Source organism: Octodon degus, unplaced genomic scaffold (genome assembly GCF_000260255.1).
Source record: "Octodon degus isolate 3935 unplaced genomic scaffold, OctDeg1.0 scaffold00180, whole genome shotgun sequence".
NCBI lineage: Eukaryota > Metazoa > Chordata > Mammalia > Rodentia > Octodontidae > Octodon > Octodon degus.
Genome location: NW_004524756.1, coordinates 1,771,998 through 1,778,997, shown reverse-complemented (window position 1 = coordinate 1,778,997; position 7,000 = coordinate 1,771,998). Strand labels below are relative to the sequence as shown.

At 41.9% G+C, this 7,000-nt stretch overlaps 1 pseudogene; it reads right to left on the bottom strand.

Annotated features, from left to right (window-relative positions):
* Positions 1 to 6,331: 6,331 nt before the first annotated feature.
* On the bottom strand, positions 6,332 to 6,429 carry LOC111813306 (annotated as a pseudogene).
* Between the last annotated feature and the right edge of the window lie 571 nt (positions 6,430 to 7,000).

Sequence of the window (7,000 nt, the reverse complement as noted above, 5' to 3'; positions counted from 1 at the left end):
TACAGGTACAAATGCCCTACAATGAATATGACAATTACATATACTGAAATTGTTCCAATAAACTTTTAAAAATCTAGAGCTGAAGATATAGACTGCAGATATGAAAGAATTCACCGAGAAAGTAACACCTACACTGAAACATATCACTGTGTAATATTGGGGATCAAAAAGATTATAGAAACAAGATACAGGCTGTACATAGTGCAAAGAATCAGAACATGGACTTCAATCTTCTCAACAGTCGTATCAGAAGGAAGATTACAGTGCAGCGATTTCTTCAAAATTATGAAGGAAAAGTATTTACAACCTAGAACTTATCACCCACTTATGAAAGTGGAATAAGAATATCTGAGACACAGGACCAGGGAGATAGCTCAGTAGAATAAGCACTTCCCTGGCAGGTGCAAGGGCCTGAGTTCAATCCCTGGTTGGGGGGAATATATATATATATATATATGACATGATCTTAAAGCATTTACCTTCCACCCACCCTAAGATGCAAAGGAAAATGTATTCCATCCAAAAAAAAGTCAACTTTTTTAAAAAACAAAGCAAATTTAGGATACAGGACACAGGAGATCCAACATGTGACAAACAGAATAGGAATCTTCAGGAAGATCATAAAGAGAGATTCTGGAATGCCACCTATGCACCAGACTTACAAAGCAACCACTCCAGAGGGCAGAAACATGACTCCTACCACAACACAGCCAATACGAGCTGTCATAATGAGATGACACTAATGTCCTAAGAACACAGTGCCCCAGTAAGCCTGTTCCAGATGCTCATCTGTACATGGCTTGCTTTGATGCACCTACTCACTTCAGTTTCACCGCTGTCTGGGTTAACTGAAAATATTCATTTCACCCCCAGATGTGTTCTGCTTTGCACCACTCCTAACAAATGTTGGAGGGGCTTTTGAAATCGTAGGCCGCAGAGCGCTGGGCTGGGTCGGAGGCCGTGACAGGGTCTCACTGTGTAGTACAGGCTGGACTGGAACTCACTAGGTAGCTCAGGCTGGCCTCAAACTCATGGCGATCCACCTGCTGCAGCTTCCTAAGTAATCCTGGGATTACAGGAAATTCCAGAACATTTAAAGAGGTCATCAATGAATATGCAGCGAGGTCCTGTGTGGTAGCCGTGCCTCTAGTCCTAGCTACTTCAGAGGCTGAAGCAGGGGAAATTTTGCCCAGAAGTTGGAATTCAGCGTAGACAACATAGCAATTCTCTTTCTCAGAAACACAATTTTCAAAGATGAATATAAAGTTCTGGTCTCAAAATACAAACAAACAAAGTTGGAGGGACCACCCTTAGCTTACAAACAAAAAACACAGCGCTCTCTTCACATGATCACATAAACAATGAATATATAATACCCAGCTCACACTGCAACACAGCCCAGATGTGCCTTACATTTCCAAGAACAACTCCAGCACTACCACCGATTATCTGTGTATCTTTTCCTCTGAACCTTATAATAATAATGACCTTCGCAAACTCAGCTAGCTACCTGTTAAGGTTTCTGTCTAGATGTCTCCCCAAAGCCTGTTGCTCATAGGTGGGGGAAAGGGGAAGTGAAGCCTGAGTGGAGGAGGGTCACGGGGGCGTGGCCCGGGCAGAGTGCTCCTCCCTCTTTCTCCCTTGATCGCTCTCTGCTTCCAGCCTGCCACGCCCTGAGCAATTCCCCTCTGCAAGGCCACCCTGCCTGAGCCAGCCAGCTATAGCATGAAAAACATCCACAAACTATGAGCCAAAGTAAACCTTCCCTCCGTTAAACTGTGGGTGTCAGGTACTGTGTGTCAGCAACGGGAAAGGAAGACAGAACTCCAATCATTCTTTCAATTTAACACTGTCTAGGAATCTTTACACACACACACACACACACAAACTATGAATAAAAATATGTAAGTTAAGACAATGGTACCTCTGGGGACAAGAACAGGACTCAAGAAAGGGGCACATATAGTATTCTAATTTTTTTTCCAGAGATTGACCTTGGGACCTTGTGTTTGCCAGGCAGGTGCTTATACCACTAAGCTATATGCCCAGCTAAAATACTGATTAATAATTTGTATTTCTTAACCTGAGTGATAGGCAATATTGCTATTGTGTGTGTGCATTTAAGACAAGATCTCATTGTGTAGTTCAGGTGGTCCTTGAACTCACTATGCAGCCCAGGTTGGCCTTGAACTGTTGTAGGCAGTGAAATTAGAAATATTATAGGCAGAGAGTTATAGGCCCTCAAGGAGACATTATGAAAGACAAGATGACTCTGCAACTGTGGGAGAGACAGGCACTCCTGCTGTGGACCAGACTTCAAGACAAAAGAGTAAACAAATGGAACCACATACCTCCCTAGGATGGGTATCAGGGATTGATACTCTAAATAGGTATCAGTCACCTAGCAGCCAGAGTCACTGACTCAATCCCTTACAGGAAAAGCCCGTTGTATATTGATGCCCGCTTGCTATATGACTTGCTTCACCATCTGGTCCTGATCTAATCAATTTTATCTGAGCAATTGTGCTTGTAATCTTATTGGTTGACTATAGTTTCGTCCCACCTCACACTCTTACTCTATATAAACTCCCTAGAAAAGGGGTGGAGATATATCTCAGCTGTCTAAGCACCTGCCTAGCAAGCACAAGGACCCAAATTCAATCCCCAATATTGCATGTCATGCCAGCCCCCCAAAAAAGGTGTAATGGCACACACCTGTAATCCCAGCATTGGCGAGGTTGAGACAGGAGGATCACTAGGAGTCCAAGCTGCCTAGTGAAACCCTATATCCAAAAAAAGAGAGAGAGGGAAAGAGAAAAATCCCTAGAAAATGCAGCTTCCCAAGCAACCCAACTCAGGTTCCTTTTTGTCCTCTCAGATAGGACATTTCTTTCCCCCAATAAATATATTCTGCTCTTAACCTCCGTTGTTCCTAAAATGCTTTCTTCAGTTTGAGAGAACACGAACTCACCCCAGGTATCTTTCAGGATAAGAGTTTCATTCCCCTATATCAGAACAGAACTGATCCTCCTGCATCAGCCTCCCAAGTGCTGGGATTACACGCATGTGCTACCTGATAGGTTATGGCCCAAGTACAGACTGCTAACTTATCATGGCCCAGGGGCCGGGGAGATAGCTCAGTAGAATAAGTGCTTGCCTGGCAAGCGAAAGAGCCTGAGTTCAATCTCCGGTTCCGCCAATAAATAAATAAATAAATAAGTAAGTAAGTAAGTAATATAGGCTGGGGAGATAGCTCAGTAGAATAAGTGCTTGCCCAGCAAGTTCAACGTCATGAGTTCAATCCCCAGTACTGCCAAAAAAAAAAAAATAAATAATAATAATAATAATAATATATTATCATGGCTCTGATCCAACATGGCTGAATCCCCAAAACAACAGTTTACTTCCTCAATGACCACTTCCTCCTCCTTCCCTACTCCAGCCCTAGATATAACTTCCTTTTACTTTTCCCACCCACACAAGGGAGCCTCCAATCAGCTCCTTACACGTCGCTGAACCTGCCTCTCAAACTTCACCCCTAGTGCTTCCCTGGCAAGCGTAAGGGCCTGAGTTCAATCCCTCGTTCGGAAAAACAAAAACAAAAACAAAAACATCAAACTACACCCCTAACAAAAGTCCACAGTCTCAGGCTCCCGTCTCAGGTCAGAGGATCCGCCCATCTCCCCGCCCTGGATCTTGTCTTCAGAGAGTTAATCAAAGCCCCCCTCCCCATTCTGCTTCTCTGCTGCACCACCACCATCGCTGCTGCCAATAAAACCTATCACTACCACACCAGACTATATATGTATTTTATATGCTCTTCTATATATATTTTATACTCTTCATTTTGTATGACACATTTCACTACAAATTTAAATTAAGTTGCAAAATGAAGATACAGTAAAATTAAAATTACTTTTAAAATACAAAGTACTTGTTAGCTTGGCTAATAATTCCCTACTTAGCCTAAGGCAAAGCCTTAAACTTTTCAATATTATGAAATTTTTCTCACACACTGGATACACCAACAGTTCAACTCTTCATATCTGGCTCAATCTTATAGCCTCAGTCTCCAGGTAAGCACTAGCTGGCTGTAAGACCACTGTGAAGACGCATGAGTAATGTCTACGTACTTTTTGAAAAAGTGCCTTGCTATATCACCCAGGATGGCCTTGAATTCCTGTCTCAAGCAATCCTGAGCGTCACAGTAAGTCAAACCACACATGGCACCACTGCACCAAGCTGTGTATTTTTATTTTTTTGTGTAATATTTTAATAGCAAAATTAATACCAGACTTTATATGAACTTCCCCTTCTACCCAACAGCTATGAAATTAATAAACTCTCTAAACCATGAAATAATTGAGGACTAGAATTATATACAAAGGCTGAAATTCTATCTACACCCTCCTCCCCTTTATAATTATGATTCAGGCTCTTCTTAGTTCAGCTTTATTTTGTTTTGCTGTTTAAACAGTTCTTTTCATTTAACCATTTGAAAAAAAAGTAATACTATTTTGTATTTTTGAAAAATACTCCTTTTAATTTGTGTGTGTGTGTGTGTGTGTGTGTGTGTGTGTGCAACCAGGGATTAAACTCGGGCCCTTGCACTTGCCAGGGAAGCGCTTATTCCACTGAGCCATCTCCCCCCAGCCCCTTTTAATGATTTTAGCTGATCCTTACTTCTCACATTGTGCACACCTCTCAAGCAGAAGTGGCAACCTGGCTCATCTGCAGTCTACTACCTAACTGAAACTTCTCCGCATGGTCAGTGGTGAGGCACTGAACATGTGGCCTAGAGGCACAGAATTTGTCCTGAATGCAGAGGCCCTGGCTTTCATCTTCAGCACCATAAAAAAATAAATAAAACCAAAAAAAAAGAGACATATTTCAATTTCCATTCCTTGTTGCTGTACTTTGTTTCCTTACACACTGACCATTACCTCATTTTAATTTTTTCCCCTTTTTTGCCCAGTGTAGCAGTGCAGGCCTATAATACCAGTACTATGGGAGGCTGACACAGGAACCCACAGGTGCAAATCCAGCTTGAGCAATTTAGTGACTTAGTGAGACCCTGTCGCAAAAAAAAAAAAAAAAAAAAGGGACACAGTTGAAAAGTTTTTTTTGGGACACAGTTTAGAGCAAAAGCACTTAAACCAAACACTAAAAAAAAAAAAAAAGTTTTCCTTCCATCCTTTTCTACCTCTGGACCAAAGCCCATCCCAACACTTTCATCATCGTGGAATCAAGACCAGCCCACTCAGCACAGTTCTCTCTGAGCCATCTCCTTTATCACCCTAACCTATGGCTTCAGCTAAGCTCAGCCACACTCACCATTTCAAACAGCACCTCTATGCTGAAGCTTATTACTAAATGCTAGTCCTCAGTTCTAACCCACCTAACTCCATTCCAGAACTAAAATGTAAATTAGTAATATATCATAGGAGTATTTCACCTGCCATATGACATTGTCCTTACACTTTAAGCTTAACTAGTCTACTTATAACATGGTATCATCTTCCCCCATTCTTCTATAAAGCTGTTTCTTTTTAGTATAATAATAGTCACATCTCACAAATTCCCTTGAAAATAAAGTATGATGAGGTAAGGGCCAGTGAGATAGCTCAGCAAACTAAGCGCCTGCTTATGAAAAGTGCAGGAATTGGGGTTTGATCCCTGAGACCACATGCAGCCCACTCCCCATACCCCCCAGCCAGTCACCAAGATGGGGCATGGTGATGCACACCTGTAATCTCAGCACCAGGGAGGCTGAAAATAGGAGGATCACTATGAATCCAAGCTATGTAGTGAGACCTGTACCAAATACATAAAAAATAAATACACACATACATACATGAGATGTTTATTAGTGTTTCTGTCCTTACATAACTACTTAATAGTGATCTGTTATATAGAAACTATAATCTTCAAATCTCATTGCGTTCAATATTACGTTACTTTCCTTTTTTTTTTTTTTTTTTTTTTTTTTTTTTTTGGTGGAACTGGGAATTGAACTCAGGCCCTTCGACTGAGCCATCTCCCTGGCCCCTAATAGATATGGGTAGGGTATGTTTTTCCTGTACTGGGGATTGAACTCAGGACCCTGAGCTTGCCAGGCATGCACTTATTCTACTGAGCTATCTCCCCAGCCCCTCTTTTTGTTTTTTGAAACAGGGTTTCATTGTATATTCCAGGAGGTGTGTGCCAGGTCTGCTTTCAACTTTGTTTTTGATTTTTTTCCTTTTTTTTTTCTTCAGAACCGGGGATTGAACTCAGGCCCTTGTGCTTGCCAGGGAAGCGCTTATTCCACTGAGCCATCTCCCTGGCACCTAAATGCTTCACGAATTTGCGTGTCATCCTTGCGCAGGGGCCATGCTAATCTTCTCTGTATCGTTCCAATTTTAGTATATGTGCTGCCGAAGCGAGGACTGCTTTCAACTTTGGAGGGTACCTTTTCACTTACAATCAAAAACCTTTGTATTGCTTTGCATGAAAAGTTTTAATGACTCCCTAGCATTTGTCTAGAAGAACCTGTTATTGGCTGAATTGTATTCCCTAGGGGATGGGGAGATAGTTCAACAGAATAAGTACTTTCCTGACAAGTGCAAGGACCTGAGTTCAATCTCCGGTACCGCAAAAAACAAAGCATGAATTGTATCCCCTAAAGTGTTGATGTCCTAACACTCCCTTGCACTTGCAAGGGGTCTATTTGTGAGTAGCTGCAGTGTTTGGGTTCTCATTTGGAAGTAGGGTTTTGGTAGATGGACTAAATTACACTGTGACAGGTAGTTTGAACCCTAATCCAATCTGACACTGTCCTTACAGGAGAGGGAAGTTGGGGTAAGGATGTGGCCCAGTGGTAGAGCCCTTGCCTAGCACTTCTAAGGCTCTGAATTCAATTCCTAGCACAGTTAAATAAATAGAAAGTTTGGACACAGACAAAACTGGAAGAAAAACAAAGTCACAGAAGGGTACTGTCTATAAGCCATGGAAAGGTAGG